At 48.4% G+C, this 16,425-nt stretch overlaps 1 pseudogene; it reads left to right on the forward strand.

Annotated features, from left to right (window-relative positions):
• Window positions 1–1,197: 1,197 nt before the first annotated feature.
• LOC123734145 (carbohydrate sulfotransferase 12-like) lies at window positions 1,198–16,142 on the forward strand (annotated as a pseudogene).
• Window positions 16,143–16,425: the final 283 nt, after the last annotated feature.

The raw sequence follows: 16,425 nt of genomic DNA on the forward strand, positions 1-16,425 counted from the left end.
ATTTGTTAGTGCTACATTTAGCTGTGGTTTGGGTTTATGTGACATTATATGCTAGCTTGAAAAATGGGTGTCTGATTATTTCTGGCTTGGTACTCTGCTGACATAATCTAATGTTTTGCTTTCGTTGTAAAGCCTTTTTGAAATCGGACAGTGTGGTTAGATTAACGAGAGTCTTGTCTTTAAAATGGTGTAAAATAGTCATATGTTTGAAAAATGGAAGGTTTTGCATTTCTAAGGTATTTGAATAACGCGCCACAGGATTACACTGGCTGTTGAGTAGGTGGGACGTCCCACCTAGCCCATATATAACAGTGTGTGTGTGTGTGTGTGTGTGTGTATCAGTGTGTGTGTGTGTGTGTGTGTGTGTGTGTGTGTGTGTGTGTGTGTGTGTGTGTGTGTGTGTGTGTGTGTGTGTGTGTGTGTGTGTGTGTGTGTATCAGTGTGTGTGTGTGTGTGTGTGTGTGTGTGTGTGTGTGTGTGTGTGTGTGTGTGTGTGTGTATAACAGTGTGTGTGTGTGTGTGTGTGTGTGTGTGTGTGTGTGTGTGTGTGTGTGTGTAACAGTGTGTGTATCTGTGTGTGTGTGTGTGTGTGTGTGTAACAGTGTGTGTATCAGTGTGTGTGTGTGTGTGTGTGTGTGTGTGTGTGTGTGTGTGTGTGTGTGTGTCTCTCTGTGTGTGTGTGTGTTTGTGTGTGTGTGTAACAGTGTGTGTGTGTGTGTGTGTGTGTGTGTGTGTGTGTGTGTATCGTGTGTGTGTGTGTGTGTGTGTGTGTAACAGTGTGTGTGTGTGTGTGTGTGTGTGTGTGTGTGTGTGTGTGTAACAGTGTGTGTATCTGTGTGTGTGTGTGTGTGTGTGTGTGTGTGTGTGTGTGTGTAACAGTGTGTGTGTGTGTGTGTGTGTGTGTGTAACAGTGTGTGTATCTGTGTGTGTGTGTGTGTGTGTGTGTGTAACAGTGTGTGTATCTGTGTGTGTGTAGTGTGTGTGTGTGTGTGTAACAGTGTGTGTATCTGTGTGTGTGTAGTGTGTGTGTGTGTGTGTGTGTGTGTGTAACAGTGTGTGTATCTGTGTGTGTGTAGTGTGTGTGTGTGTGTGTGTATCAGTGTGTGTGTGTGTGTGTGTGTAACAGTGTGTGTATCTGTGTGTGTGTAGTGTGTGTGTGTGTGTGTGTAACATGTGTGTGTGTGTGTGTGTGTGTGTGTGTGTGTGTGTGTGTGTGTGTAACAGTGTGTGTATCTGTGTGTGTGTGTTCAGGGCGTCACCATGGGGAAGTGGAGGTTGTTCAGCGTCTCTGTGGTTCTGGGTTCAGTCTTTATGATCCTGTTGATGATTCTCTACTGGGACGACGTTGGCGCCTCTCACCTTTACCTGCCCGCCCTCTCCCCCGGCCCGCCCCTCACCACCCCGCCACGCACCCCTCCTTCCTCTCCGACATCAACGCCTTCGTAAACCAGTTCCTGGAGGGGACCAATGATCCTACAGATTCCGCCCCCAGACTCTGCCAACCAATCAGAGCGCGCCGAGGAGCGGTACGTGCCCCGGAGGGGAGTGGAAGGTCCATCTGACGCCCATCGACCCCGAGAAACGACTAGGACAGGTAACTCTAACCTCTAGAAACGACTAGGACAGGTAACTCTAACCTCTAGAAACGACTAGGACAGGTAACTCTTACCTCCCCTCTAGAAACGACTAGGACAGGTAACTCTAACCTCCCTCGAGAAACGACTAGGACAGGTAACTCTTACCTCTAGAAACGACTAGGACAGGTAACTCTAACCTCTAGAAACGACTAGGACAGGTAACTCTTACCTCTAGAAACGACTAGGACAGGTAACTCTAACCTCTAGAAACGACTAGGACAGGTAACTCTAACCCCCCTCTAGAAACGACTAGGACAGGTAACTCTAACCTCTAGAAACGACTAGGACAGGTAACTCTAACCTCTAGAAACGACTAGGACAGGTAACTCTAACCTCTAGAAACGACTAGGACAGGTAACTCTAACCCCCCTCTAGAAACGACTAGGACAGGTAACTCTAACCTCTAGAAACGACTAGGACAGGTAACTCTAACCTCCCTCTAGAAACGACTAGGACAGGTAACTCTAACCTCTAGAAACGACTAGGACAGGTAACTCTAACCTCCCTCTAGAAACGACTAGGACAGGTAACTCTAACCTCTAGAACACGACTAGGACAGGTAACTCTAACCTCCCTCTAGAAACGACTAGGACAGGTAACTCTAACCTCTAGAACACGACTAGGACAGGTAACTCTAACCTCCCTCTAGAAACGACTAGGACAGGTAACTCTAACCTCCCTCTAGAAACGACTAGGACAGGTAACTCTAACCTCTAGAAACGACTAGGACAGGTAACTCTAACCTCCCTCTAGAAACAACTAGGACAGGTAACTCTAACCCCTAGAACACGACTAGGACAGGTAACTCAAACCTCCCTCTAGAAACGACTAGGACAGGTAACTCTAACCTCCCTCTAGAAACGACTAGGACAGGTAACTCTAACCTCTAGAAACGACTAGGATAGGTAACTCTAACCTCTAGAACACGACTAGGACAGGTAACTCTAACCTCTAGAAACGACTAGGACAGGTAACTCCAACCTCCCTCTAGAAACGACTAGGACAGGTAACTCTAACCTCTAGAAACGACTAGGACAGGTAACTCTAACCTCCCTCTAGAAACAACTAGGACAGGTAACTCTAACCTCTAGAACACGACTAGGACAGGTAACTCTAACCTCTAGAAACGACTAGGACAGGTAACTCTAACCTCTAGAAACGACTAGGACAGGTAACTCTAACCTCTAGAAACGACTAGGACAGGTAACTCTAACCTCCCTCTACAACACGACTAGGACAGGTAACTCTAACCTCTAGAAACGACTAGGATAGGTAACTCTAACCTCTAGAAACGACTAGGACAGGTAACTCTAACCTCTAGAACACGACTAGGACAGGTAACTCTAACCTCCCTCTAGAAACGACTAGGACAGGTAACTCTAACCTCTAGAACACGACTAGGACAGGTAACTCTAACCTCCCTCTACAACACGACTAGGACAGGTAACTCTAACCTCTAGAAACGACTAGGACAGGTAACTCTAACCTCCCTCTAGAAACGACTAGGACAGGTAACTCTAACCTCTAGAAACGACTAGGACAGGTAACTCTAACCTCCCTCTAGAAACGACTAGGACAGGTAACTCTAACCTCCCTCTAGAAACGACTAGGACAGGTAACTCTAACCTCTAGAAACGACTAGGACAGGTAACTCTAACCTCCCTCTAGAAACAACTAGGACAGGTAACTCTAACCCCTAGAACACGACTAGGACAGGTAACTCAAACCTCCCTCTAGAAACGACTAGGACAGGTAACTCTAACCTCCCTCTAGAAACGACTAGGACAGGTAACTCTAACCTCTAGAAACGACTAGGATAGGTAACTCTAACCTCTAGAACACGACTAGGACAGGTAACTCTAACCTCTAGAAACGACTAGGACAGGTAACTCCAACCTCCCTCTAGAAACGACTAGGACAGGTAACTCTAACCTCTAGAAACGACTAGGACAGGTAACTCTAACCTCCCTCTAGAAACAACTAGGACAGGTAACTCTAACCTCTAGAACACGACTAGGACAGGTAACTCTAACCTCTAGAAACGACTAGGACAGGTAACTCTAACCTCTAGAAACGACTAGGACAGGTAACTCTAACCTCTAGAAACGACTAGGACAGGTAACTCTAACCTCCCTCTACAACACGACTAGGACAGGTAACTCTAACCTCTAGAAACGACTAGGATAGGTAACTCTAACCTCTAGAAACGACTAGGACAGGTAACTCTAACCTCTAGAAACGACTAGGACAGGTAACTCTAACCTCCCTCTAGAACACGACTAGGACAGGTAACTCTAACCTCTAGAAACGACTAGGACAGGTAACTCTAACCTCTAGAAACGACTAGGACAGGTAACTCTAACCTCTAGAACACGACTAGGACAGGGAACTCTAACCTCTAGAAACGACTAGGACAGGGAACTCTAACCCCCCTCCGCTCTCTCTCCTCTCTCTCTCCCCTCCGCTCTTTCCCCCTCCTCTCTCTCCCCCTCCTCTCTCTCCCCTCCTCTCTCTCCCCCTCCGCTCTCTCCCCCTCCTCTCCCCCCTCCTCTCTCTCCCCTCCTCTCTCTCCCCCTCCTCTCTCTCCCCCTCCGCTCTCTCCCCCTCCTCTCTCTCCCCCTCTCTCTCTCCCCCTCTCTCTCCCCCTCCTCTCTCTCTCCCCTCCGCTCTCTCCCCCTCTCTCCCCCTCCTCTGTCTCTCCCCTCCTCTCTCTCCCCCTCCTCTCTCTCCCCCCTCCTCTCTCTCCCCACCCCTCCCTCTCCCCCTCCTCTCTCTCCCCCTCCGCTCTCTCTCCCCTCCTCTCTCTCCCCCTCCTCTCTCTCCCCACCCCTCCCTCTCCCCCTCCTCTCTCTCCCCCTCCGCTCTCTCCCCCTCTCTCCCCCTCCTCTCTCTCCCCCTCCCTTTCCCACCCCTCCCTCTCCCCCTCCTCTCTCTCCCCCTCCTCTCTCTCCCCACCCCTCCCTCTCCCCCTCCTCTCTCTCCCCCTCCTCTCTCTCCCCCTCCTCTCTCTCTCCCCCTCCCTCTCCCCCTCTCTCTCCCACCCCTCCCTCTCCCCCTCCTCTCTCTCCCCCTCCGCTCTCTCCCCCTCTCTCCCCCTCCTCTCTCTCCCCCTCCCTTTCCCACCCCTCCCTCTCCCCCTCCTCTCTCTCCCCCTCCTCTCTCTCCCCCTCCTCTCTCTCCCCACCCCTCCCTCTCCCCCCTCCTCTCTATCCCCCTCCTCTCTCTCCCCCTCCTCTCTCTCCCCCTCCTCTCTCTCTCCCCCTCCCTCTCCCCCTCTCTCTCCCACCCCTCCCTCTCCCCCCTCCTCTCTCTCTCCCCTCCTCTCTCTCCCCCTCCTCTCTCTCCCCACCCCTCCCTCTCCCCCTCCTCTCTCTCCCCCCTCCGCTCTCTCCCCCTCTCTCCCCCTCCTCTCTCTCTCCCCCTCCCTCTCCACCCCTCCTCTCTCTCTCCCCCTCCTCTCTCTCTCCCCCTCCTCTCTCTCTCCCCCTCTCTCTCCCCCCTCCTCTCTCTCCAGGAGAGGCGGCGGCAGCGTGTCCATGACCTCTGTCACCATGGTGATGACCTAGCTTTTCCGGGAAGAACCGTTCATTTGACGACATCCCCAACAGGGAGCTGGATCACCTGATCGTCGACGACCGACATGGGGTCATATACTGCTACGTCCCCAAGGTACACACACACACACACACACACACACACACACACACACACACACACACTGCTAACTTTATATTGACTGTAGGTGGCCTGTACTAACTGGAAGAGGGTGATGATCGTGCTCAGTGAGAGGCTAATATAACCTGTATATATTGTATATATATTTATATTGACTGTAGGTGGCCTGTACTAACTGGTAGAGGGTGGTGATCGTGCTCAGTGAGAGGCTAATATAACCTGTATATATTGTATATATATTTATATTGACTGTAGGTGGCCTGTACTAACTGGTAGAGGGTGATGATCGTGCTCAGTGAGAGGCTAATATAACCTGTATATATTGTATATATATTTATATTGACCGTAGGTGGCCTGTACTAACTGGTAGAGGGTGGTGATCGTGCTCAGTGAGAGGCTAATATAACCTGTATATATTGTATATATATTTATATTGACTGTAGGTGGCCTGTACTAACTGGAAGAGGGTGGTGATCGTGCTCAGTGAGAGGCTAATATAACCTGTATATATTGTATATATATTTATATTGACTGTAGGTGGCCTGTACTAACTGGTAGAGGGTGGTGATCGTGCTCAGTGAGAGGCTAATATAACCTGTATATATTGTATATATATTTATATTGACTGTAGGTGGCCTGTACTAACTGGTAGAGGGTGGTGATCGTGCTCAGTGAGAGGCTAATATAACCTGTATATATTGTATATATATTTATATTGACTGTAGGTGGCCTGTACTAACTGGTAGAGGGTGGTGATCGTGCTCAGTGAGAGGCTAATATAACCTGTATATATTGTATATATATTTATATTGACTGTAGGTGGCCTGTACTAACTGGTAGAGGGTGGTGATCGTGCTCAGTGAGAGGCTAATATAACCTGTATATATTGTATATATATTTATATTGACTGTAGGTGGCCTGTACTAACTGGTAGAGGGTGGTGATCGTGCTCAGTGAGAGGCTAATATAACCTGTATATATTGTATATATATTTATATTGACTGTAGGTGGCCTGTACTAACTGGAAGAGGGTGATGATCGTGCTCAGTGAGAGGCTGCTCCAGGACGGAGGCCCCTACAGGGATCCACTGGCTGTTCCTCAGGAGATGGTCCACAACAGCAGCCTCCACTTCACCTTCAACAAATTCTGGAAACGCTACGGGAAGTTCTCACGACATCTGATGAAGGTCAGTTCACTGCTAATCTCTCTTACCTCCGACGCTAAACCCTGGTGGTGGTCAGTTCACTGCTAATCTCTCTTACCTCCGACGCTAAACCCTGATGGGGGTCAGTTCACTGCTAATCTCTCTTACCTCCGACGCTAAACCCTGATGGGGGTCAGTTCACTGCTAATCTCTCTTACCTCCGACGCTAAACCCTGGTGGTGGTCAGTTCACTGCTAATCTCTCTTACCTCCGACGCTAAACCCTGATGGTGGTCAGTTAGCCCTGATGGGGGTCAGTTAGCCCTGATGGTGGTCAGTTAGCCCTGATGGTGGTGGTCAGTTAACCCTGATGGTGGTCAGTTAGCCCTGATGGGGGTCAGTTAGCCCTGGTGGTGGTCAGTTAACCCTGATGGTGGTCAGTTAGCCCTGATGGTGGTCAGTTAGCCCTGATGGGGGTCAGTTAGCCCTGATGGTGGTCAGTTAACCCTGATGGTGGTCAGTTAGCCCTGATGGGGGTCAGTTAGCCCTGATGGTGGTCAGTTAGCCCTGATGGGGGTCAGTTAGCCCTGATGGTGGTCAGTTAGCCCTGATGGGGGTCAGTTAGCCCTGATGGGGGTCAGTTAGCCCCTGATGGTGGTCAGTTAGCCCTGATGGGGGTCAGTTAGCCCTGATGGTGGTCAGTTAGCCCTGATGGTGGTCAGTTAGCCCTGATGGTGGTCAGTTAGCCCTGATGGTGGTCAGTTAGCCCTGATGGGGGTCAGTTAGCCCTGATGGGGGTCAGTTAGCCCTGATGGGGTCAGTTAGCCCTGATGGTGGTCAGTTAACCCTGATGGTGGTCAGTTAACCCTGATGGTGGTCAGTTAGCCCTGATGGTGGTGGTCAGTTAACCCTGATGGTGGTGGTCAGTTAACCCTGATGGTGGTCAGTTAGCCCTGATGGTGGTCAGTTAGCCCTGATGGTGGTCAGTTAGCCCTGATGGGGGTCAGTTAGCCCTGATGGTGGTCAGTTAGCCCTGATGGTGGTCAGTTAGCCCTGATGGGGGGTCAGTTAGCCCTGATGGTAGTCAGTTAGCCCTGATGGTGGTCAGTTAACCCTGATGGGGGTCAGTTAGCCCTGATGGTGGTCAGTTAGCCCTGATGGGGGTCAGTTAGCCCTGATGGGGGTCAGTTAGCCCTGATGGTGGTCAGTTAGCCCTGATGGGGGTCAGTTAACCCTGATGGGGGTCAGTTAGCCCTGATGGTGGTCAGTTAACCCTGATGGTGGTCAGTTAGCCCTGATGGTGGTCAGTTAGCCCTGATGGTGGTCAGTTAGCCCTGATGGGGGTCAGTTAGCCCTGATGGGGGTCAGTTAACCCTGATGGTGGTCAGTTAGCCCTGATGGGGGTCAGTTAGCCCTGATGGTGGTCAGTTAGCCCTGATGGTGGTCAGTTAACCCTGATGGTGGTCAGTTAGCCCTGATGGTGGTCAGTTAACCCTGATGGTGGTCAGTTAGCCCTGATGGTGGTCAGTTAGCCCTGATGGTGGTGGTCAGTTAGCCCTGATGGTGGTCAGTTAGCCCTGATGGTGGTCAGTTAGCCCTGATGGGGGTCAGTTAGCCCTGGTGGTGGTCAGTTAACCCTGGTGGTGGTCAGTTAGCCCTGATGGGGGTGGCCAGTTAGCCCTGATGGTGGTCAGTTAACCCTGATGGGGGTCAGTTAACCCTGATGGTGGTCAGTTAGCCCTGATGGTGGTCAGTTAGCCCTGATGGGGGTCAGTTAGCCCTGATGGTGGTCAGTTAGCCCTGATGGTGGTCAGTTAGCCCTGATGGTGGTCAGTTAACCCTGATGGTGGTCAGTTAGCCCTGATGGGGGTCAGTTAGCCCTGATGGTGGTCAGTTAGCCCTGATGGTGGTCAGTTAGCCCTGATGGTGGTCAGTTAACCCTGATGGTGGTCAGTTAACAGCTGACTCATTAGGGTTTATTTTTATTTATTTATTTAACCTTTATTTAACCAATCAGTCTCCAGATCCTTCATCAGTGATTTAAAAACACCAATCGGGACCAAGTTCTTCCAGTTTAACAGTATTTTGTAAGGCGTTTCCAAGGCGATGGCGCAGGGTACATAAAAGCCCTTTTATACCCAAATTCAGTTCGGACATTTGGAACAGTTAGCAGGATAAAGTCCAGCGAACGAAGAGACGACCCACCACATTACTGAACAATAAAAAAAATATGAATCTATTATATAAATGTGTAAGTGATGTATTCAGCGCATTCGGAAAGTATTCAGACACCTTTTCCCACATTTTGTTACGTTACAACCTTATTCTAAAATTTATTAAATCGTTTTTTTCCCTCCTCATCAATACCACATAATGACAAAGCAAAAACAGTTTTTTAGAAATTCGTGCAAATATATTAAAAATTAAAAATGTCAATGTCACATTTAAATAAGTATTCAGACCTTTTACTCTGTACTTTGTTGAAGCAGCTTTGGCAGCGATTACAGCCTCGAGTCTTCTTGGGTGTGACGCTACAAGCTCGGCACACCTGTATTTGGGGAGTTTCTCCCATTCTTCTCTGCAGATCCTCTGCAGCTCTGTCAGGTTGGATTTGGAGCGTCACTGCACAGCTATTTTCAGGTCTATCCAGAGATGTTCGATCGGGTTCAAGTCCGGGCTCTGGCTGGGCCCACTCAAGGACATTCAGAGACTTGTCCTGAAGCCACTCCTGCGTTGTCTTGGCTGTGTGCTTAGGGTCGTTGTCCTGTTGGAAGGTGAACCTTCGCCCCAGTCTGAGGTCCTGGATCAGGTTTTCAGCAAGGATTTCTCGGTACTTTGCTCCGTTCATCTTTCCCTCGATCCTGACTAGTCTCCCAGTCCCTGCCGCTGAAAAACATCCCCGCAGCATGATGCTGCCACCACCATGCTTCACCGTAGGGGATGGTGCCAGGTTTCCTCCAGATATGAAGCTTGGCATTCAGCCAAAATAGTTCAATCTTGGTTTCATCAGACCAGAGAATCTTGTTTCTCATGGTCTGAGAGTCTTTAGGTGCCTTTTGGCAAACTCCAAGTGGGCTGTCATGTGCCTTTTACTGAGGAGTGGCTTCCGTCTGGCCACTCTACCATAAAGGCCTGATTAGTGCAGTGCTGCAGAGATGGTTGTCCTTCTGGAAGGTTCTCCCATCTCCACAGAGGAACTCTGGAGCTCTGTTAGAGTGACCATCGGGTTCTTGGTCACCTCCCTGACCAAGGCCCTTCTCCCCGATTGCTCAGTTTGGCCGGGCGGCCAGCTCTAGGAAGAGTCTTGGTGGTTCCAAACTTCTTCCATTTAAGAACGATGGAGGCCACTGTGTTCTTGGGGACCTTCAATGCTGCAGAAATGTTTTGGTACCCTTCCCCAGATCTGTGCCTCGACACAATCCTGTCTCTGAGCTCTACGGACAATTCCTTCGACCTCATGGCTTGGTTTTTGCTCTGACATGCACTGTAAACTGTGGGACCTTATATAAACAGGTGTGTGCCTTTCCAAATCATGTCCAATCAATTGAATTTACCACAGGTGGACTCCAATCAAGTTGTAGAAACATCTCAAGGATGATCAATGGAAACAGGATGCACCTGAGCTCCATTTCGAGTCTCATAGCGAAGGGTCTGAATACTTATGTAAATAAGGTTTTACTGTTTTTTATTTGTAATACATTTGAAAACATTTCTAAAAACCTCTATCAACTGGTACCTTTGTCATTATGGGGTATTGTGTGTAGATTGATGGGAGGAAAAAGAATATTTGATCAATCTTAAAATAAGGCTGTAACGTAACAAAATGTGAATACTTTCTGAATGCACTGTGTATTTGGGTTAGGGGTTAGGGTTGGGGTTAAGGGTTAGGGGGTTAGGGTTAGGGGTTAAGGGTTAGGGGTTAGGGTTAGGGGTTAGGGTTAGGGGTTGAGGGGTAGGGGTTAGGGGTTAGGGGTTAGGGGTTAGGGGTTAGGGTTAGGGGTTAAGGGTTAGGGGTTAGGGTTAGGGTTAGGGTTAGGGTTAGGGTTAGGGTTAAGGGTTAGGGTTAGGAGTTAGGGTTGGGGGTTAGGGTTAGGGGTTAGGGGTTAGGGTTAGGGGTTAGGTTAGGGTTAGAGTTAGGGTTAGGGGTTAGGGTTAGGGGTTAGGGTTAGGGGTTGGGGTTAGGGGTTTAGGGTTAGGGTTAAGGGTTAGGGTTAGGGGTTGGGGTTAGGGGTTAGGGTTAGGGGTTAGGCTTAGGGGTTAGAGTTAGGGGTTAGGGGTTAGGGGTTAGGTTTAATAAAGGTGGTTTGTTTGTTTGTCAAGGTGAAGCTCCAGAAGTACACCAAGTTCCTGTTTGTCAGAGATCCGTTCGTCCGCCTCATCTCGGCGTATCGGAACAAGTTCGAGCAGCCCAACGAGGAGTTCTACCGCCGATTCGCTCTGCCCATGCTCCGTCGCTACGGTAACCACTCTGAACCTCCCGCGGCAGCGGGCGATGCGTTTCCTGCGGGAATCCGCCCTTCCTTCTCAGAGTTTGTCCAATACCTACTGGACCCCCAGACGGAGAGCGAAGCCCCTTTCAACGAGCACTGGAGACAGGTCTACCGGCTCTGCCACCCCTGTCAAATACAGGTAATATATAACAACAATACTACATTTATTTATCCAATGTCTAAGAAGAAGAAGTGTTTTGGCAGAAGTAAACAACCAAGATCCACCTTCTGGTGGAAGAAGAGTGAACTCTTGTCATCTAACTAATGTGGAGCCCAACGTTCTGCATTTATTAGACCAGCAAACATCAGTCCCCACTACTTTACAAATAACATGGATTATACTATTCTACCAGTCTGGAATAGGGGGACAGGTCCATAAAACAGGACTGATTGGTCCTGGTCCTCAATAACATGGATTATACTATTCTACCAGTCTGCAATAGGGGGACAGGTCCATAAGACAGGACTGATTGGTCCTCAATAACATGGATTATACTATTCTACCAGTCTGGAATAGGGGGACAGGTCCATAAGACAGGACTGATTGGTCCTCAATAACATGGATTATACTATTCTACCAGTCTGCAATAGGGGGACAGGTCCATAAGACAGGACTGATTGGTCCTCAATAACATGGATTATACTATTCTACCAGTCTGCAATAGGGGGACAGGTCCATAAAACAGGACTGATTGGTCCTGGTCCTCAATAACATGGATTATACTATTCTACCAGTCTGGAATAGGGGGACAGGTCGATAAGACAGGACTGATTGGTCCTCAATAACATGGATTATACTATTCTACCAGTCTGGAATAGGGGGACAGGTCCATAAGACAGGACTGATTGGTCCTCAATAACATGGATTATACTATTCTACCAGTCTGCAATAGGGGGACAGGTCCATAAGACAGGACTGATTGGTCCTGGTCCTCAATAATGTAATGTATACAAAAGACAAGCCTTTTCATCTACTAGACTAGAATATAAGGGAAGACAAGTCTTTTCATCTACTAGAATATAAGGGAAGACAAGCCTTTTCATCTACTAGAATATAAGGGAAGACCAGCCTTTTCATCTACTAGAATATAAGGGAAGACAAGCCTTTTCATCTACTAGACTAGACTATAAGGGAAGACCAGCCTTTTCATCTACTAGACTAGAATATAAGGGAAGACAAGCCTTTTCATCTACTAGACTAGAATATAAGGGAAGACAAGCCTTTTCATCTACTAGAATATAAGGGAAGACAAGCCTTTTCATCTACTAGACTAGAATATAAGGGAAGACAAGCCTTTTCATCTACTAGAATATAAGGGAAGACAAGCCTTTTCATCTACTAGAATATAAGGGAAGACAAGCCTTTTCATCTACTAGACTAGAATATAAGGGAAGACAAGCCTTTTCATCTACTAGACTAGAATATAAGGGAAGACAAGCCTTTTCATCTACTAGAATATAAGGGAAGACAAGCCTTTTCATCTACTAGACTAGAATATAAGGGAAGACAAGCCTTTTCATCTACTAGACTAGAATATAAGGGAAGACAAGCCTTTTCATCTACTAGAATATAAGGGAAGACAAGCCTTTTCATCTACTAGACTAGAATATAAGGGAAGACAAGCCTTTTCATCTACTAGACTAGAATATAAGGGAAGACAAGCCTTTTCATCTACTAGAATATAAGGGAAGACAAGCCTTTTCATCTACTAGAATATAAGGGAAGACCAGCCTTTTCATCTACTAGAATATAAGGGAAGACCAGCCTTTTCATCTACTAGACTAGAATATAAGGGAAGACAAGCCTTTTCATCTACTAGACTAGAATATAAGGGAAGACAAGCCTTTTCATCTACTAGAATATAAGGGAAGACAAGCCTTTTCATCTACTAGAATATAAGGGAAGACCAGCCTTTTCATCTACTAGAATATAAGGGAAGACAAGCCTTTTCATCTACTAGACTAGAATATAAGGGAAGACAAGCCTTTTCATCTACTAGAATATAAGGGAAGACAAGCCTTTTCATCTACTAGAATATAAGGGAAGACCAGCCTTTTCATCTACTAGAATATAAGGGAAGACAAGCCTTTTCATCTACTAGACTAGAATATAAGGGAAGACAAGCCTTTTCATCTACTAGAATATAAGGGAAGACCAGCCTTTTCATCTACTAGAATATAAGGGAAGACAAGCCTTTTCATCTACTAGAATATAAGGGAAGACCAGCCTTTTCATCTACTAGAATATAAGGGAAGACAAGCCTTTTCATCTACTAGACTAGAATATAAGGGAAGACAAGCCTTTTCATCTACTAGAATATAAGGGAAGACAAGCCTTTTCATCTACTAGACTAGAATATAAGGGAAGACCAGCCTTTTCATCTACTAGACTAGAATATAAGGGAAGACAAGCCTTTTCATCTACTAGAATATAAGGGAAGACAAGCCTTTTCATCTACTAGACTAGAATATAAGGGAAGACCAGCCTTTTCATCTACTAGACTAGAATATAAGGGAAGACAAGCCTTTTCATCTACTAGACTAGAATATAAGGGAAGACCAGCCTTTTCATCTACTAGAATATAAGGGAAGACCAGCCTTTTCATCTACTAGAATATAAGGGAAGACAAGCCTTTTCATCTACTAGACTAGAATATAAGGGAAGACAAGCCTTTTCATCTACTAGACTAGAATATAAGGGAAGACAAGCCTTTTCATCTACTAGAATATAAGGGAAGACAAGCCTTTTCATCTACTAGACTAGAATATAAGGGAAGACAAGCCTTTTCATCTACTAGAATATAAGGGAAGACAAGCCTTTTCATCTACTAGAATATAAGGGAAGACAAGCCTTTTCATCTACTAGACTATAAGGGAAGACAAGCCTTTTCATCTACTAGAATATAAGGGAAGACCAGCCTTTTCATCTACTAGAATATAAGGGAAGACCAGCCTTTTCATCTACTAGACTAGAATATAAGGGAAGACAAGCCTTTTCATCTACTAGAATATAAGGGAAGACAAGCCTTTTCATCTACTAGACTATAAGGGAAGACAAGCCTTTTCATCTACTAGAATATAAGGGAAGACCAGCCTTTTCATCTACTAGAATATAAGGGAAGACCAGCCTTTTCATCTACTAGACTAGAATATAAGGGAAGACAAGCCTTTTCATCTACTAGACTAGAATATAAGGGAAGACAAGCCTTTTCATCTACTAGACTAGAATATAAGGGAAGACCAGCCTTTTCATCTACTAGAATATAAGGGAAGACCAGCCTTTTCATCTACTAGACTAGAATATAAGGGAAGACCAGCCTTTTCATCTACTAGACTAGAATATAACTGGGTTGGTAGTCAGGCTGCTCTGCAAAACTGTCTCGGCCAAATCATATGTTACAGACAGGTTAACTTTCTCTCTGCCCCCCCCCCTCTCCCCTGCCCTCCCCTCTCTCCCCTGCCCCCCTCTCCCCTCTCTCCCCTGCCCTGCCCTCCCCTCTTCCCTGTCCCCCTCCTCTCCCCCTCTCTCCCCCCCTCCCCTCTCCCCTCTCTCCCCTGCCCCCCTCGACCCCCGTCCCACCCCCTCCCCTGCCCCCTCTCCCCCTCTCCCCCCTACCCTTCCCCCCTCTCTCCGTCCCCCCCTCTCTCCCCTTCTCCGTCCCCCCTCTCTCCCATCTCCTCTCCCCCCCTCCTCTCCCCTCTCTCCCCCTCCTCTCCCTCTCCCCCCTCTCTCCCCCTCCTCTCCCCTCTCTCCGTCCCCCCTCTCTCCCCCTCTCTCCCCCTCTCTCCCCTTCTCCGTCCCCCCTCTCTCCCCTCTCCTCTCCCCCTCCTCTCCCCCTCCTCTCCCCTCTCTCCCCCCCTCTCTGCCCCCCCTCTCCCCCCCCCAGTATGACTTTGTGGGTCAGCTGGAGACGGTGGAGGAGGATGCTGAACAGCTGCTGAGGGTTTTGAAGGTGGACAACGTGGTGGACTTCCCCTCCTCTCCCAGGAACCAGACGACCAGCAGCTGGCAGGAGGACTGGTTCAGCAGGGTGCCCCTAGTGGCCAGGAGGAATCTCTACAGGCTGTATGAACCGGACTTCAGACTGTTTGGTTACTCCAGACCAGACGCGCTGCTAGACTGACCGACTCCAACTACGCTCTTTAGAGAAAAAGTATTTTCTTGTCCCCATCGGAGAACCCCCTTTTTTGGTGGTGAACAAGGTTCTACTTAGAACCTTTTTAGTGATGAAACTGGTTCCACGTAGAACCTTGTATTAATTAAAGTGGAACACTTGGAACCAAAAATAGCTATTGTCACGTGGGTTCTCCTATGGGGAAAATTGGGTAGTACATTATTTTCTAAGACCAGCCAGACCAGAGTGCTGGACCTTCTGCTCCGGTTCTGGACTCAGCAGGTCCAGAACAGAGGAACGTTAAGAGTTAGGTTACACTTCCTTTGGAGAAGAGTTTGGACTCCTGACTGCTGGAACCCTGGTGGAACCCTGGTGTCATGTCGTCATGGGAACCCTGGTGTCTGTCATCATGGAACCCTGGTGTCTGTCATGTCGTCGTGGGAACCCTGGTGTCTGTCATGTCGTCATGGGAACCCTGGTGTCTGTCATGTCGTCATGGGAACCCTGGTGTCTGTCATCATGGAACCCTGGTGTCTGTCATGTTGTCATGGGAACCCTGGTGTCTGTCATGTCGTCATGGGAACCCTGGTGTCTGTCATCATGGAACCCTGGTGTCTGTCATGTCGTCATGGGAACCCTGGTGTCTGTCATGTCGTCATGGGAACCCTGGTGTCTTTCATGTCGTCATGGGAACCCTGGTGTCTGTCATGTCGTCATGGGAACCCTGGTGTCTTTCATGTCGTCATGGGAACCCTGGTGTCTGTCATGTCGTCATGGGAACCCTGGTGTCTGTCATGTCGTCATGGAAACCCTGGTGTCTGTCATGTCGTCATGGGAACCCTGGTGTGTGTCATGTCGTCATGGGAACCCTGGTGTCTGTCATGTCGTCATGGGAACCCTGGTGTCTGTCATGTCGTCATGGGAACCCTGGTGTCTGTCATGTCGTCATGGGAACCCTGGTCACTACTGATCGTCCTATGAGGAGTCCTGGTCACTACTGATCGTCCTATGAGGAGCCCTGGTCACTGGGTTAGGGGTAGACAGGGGGTTAGAGGGGTAGACAGGGGGTTAGGGGGTTAGACAGGGGGATAGAGGGTTAGACAGGGGGATAGAGGGTTAGACAGGGGGATAGAGGGTTAGACAGGGGGATAGAGGGTTAGACAGGGGGTTAGGGGGTTAGACAGGGGGATAGAGGGTTAGACAGGGGTTAGACAGGGGGTTAGGGGGGTTAGACAGGGGGTTAGAGGGTTAGACAGGGGGGTTAGACAGGGGATAGAGGGTTAGACAGGGGGTTAGAGGGTTAGACAGGGGATAGAGGGTTGGACAGGGGATAGAGGGTTAGACAGGGGGTTGGACAGGGGGAT

This window comes from Salmo salar, unplaced genomic scaffold, assembly GCF_905237065.1.
Source record: "Salmo salar unplaced genomic scaffold, Ssal_v3.1, whole genome shotgun sequence".
Taxonomy (NCBI): domain Eukaryota; kingdom Metazoa; phylum Chordata; class Actinopteri; order Salmoniformes; family Salmonidae; genus Salmo; species Salmo salar.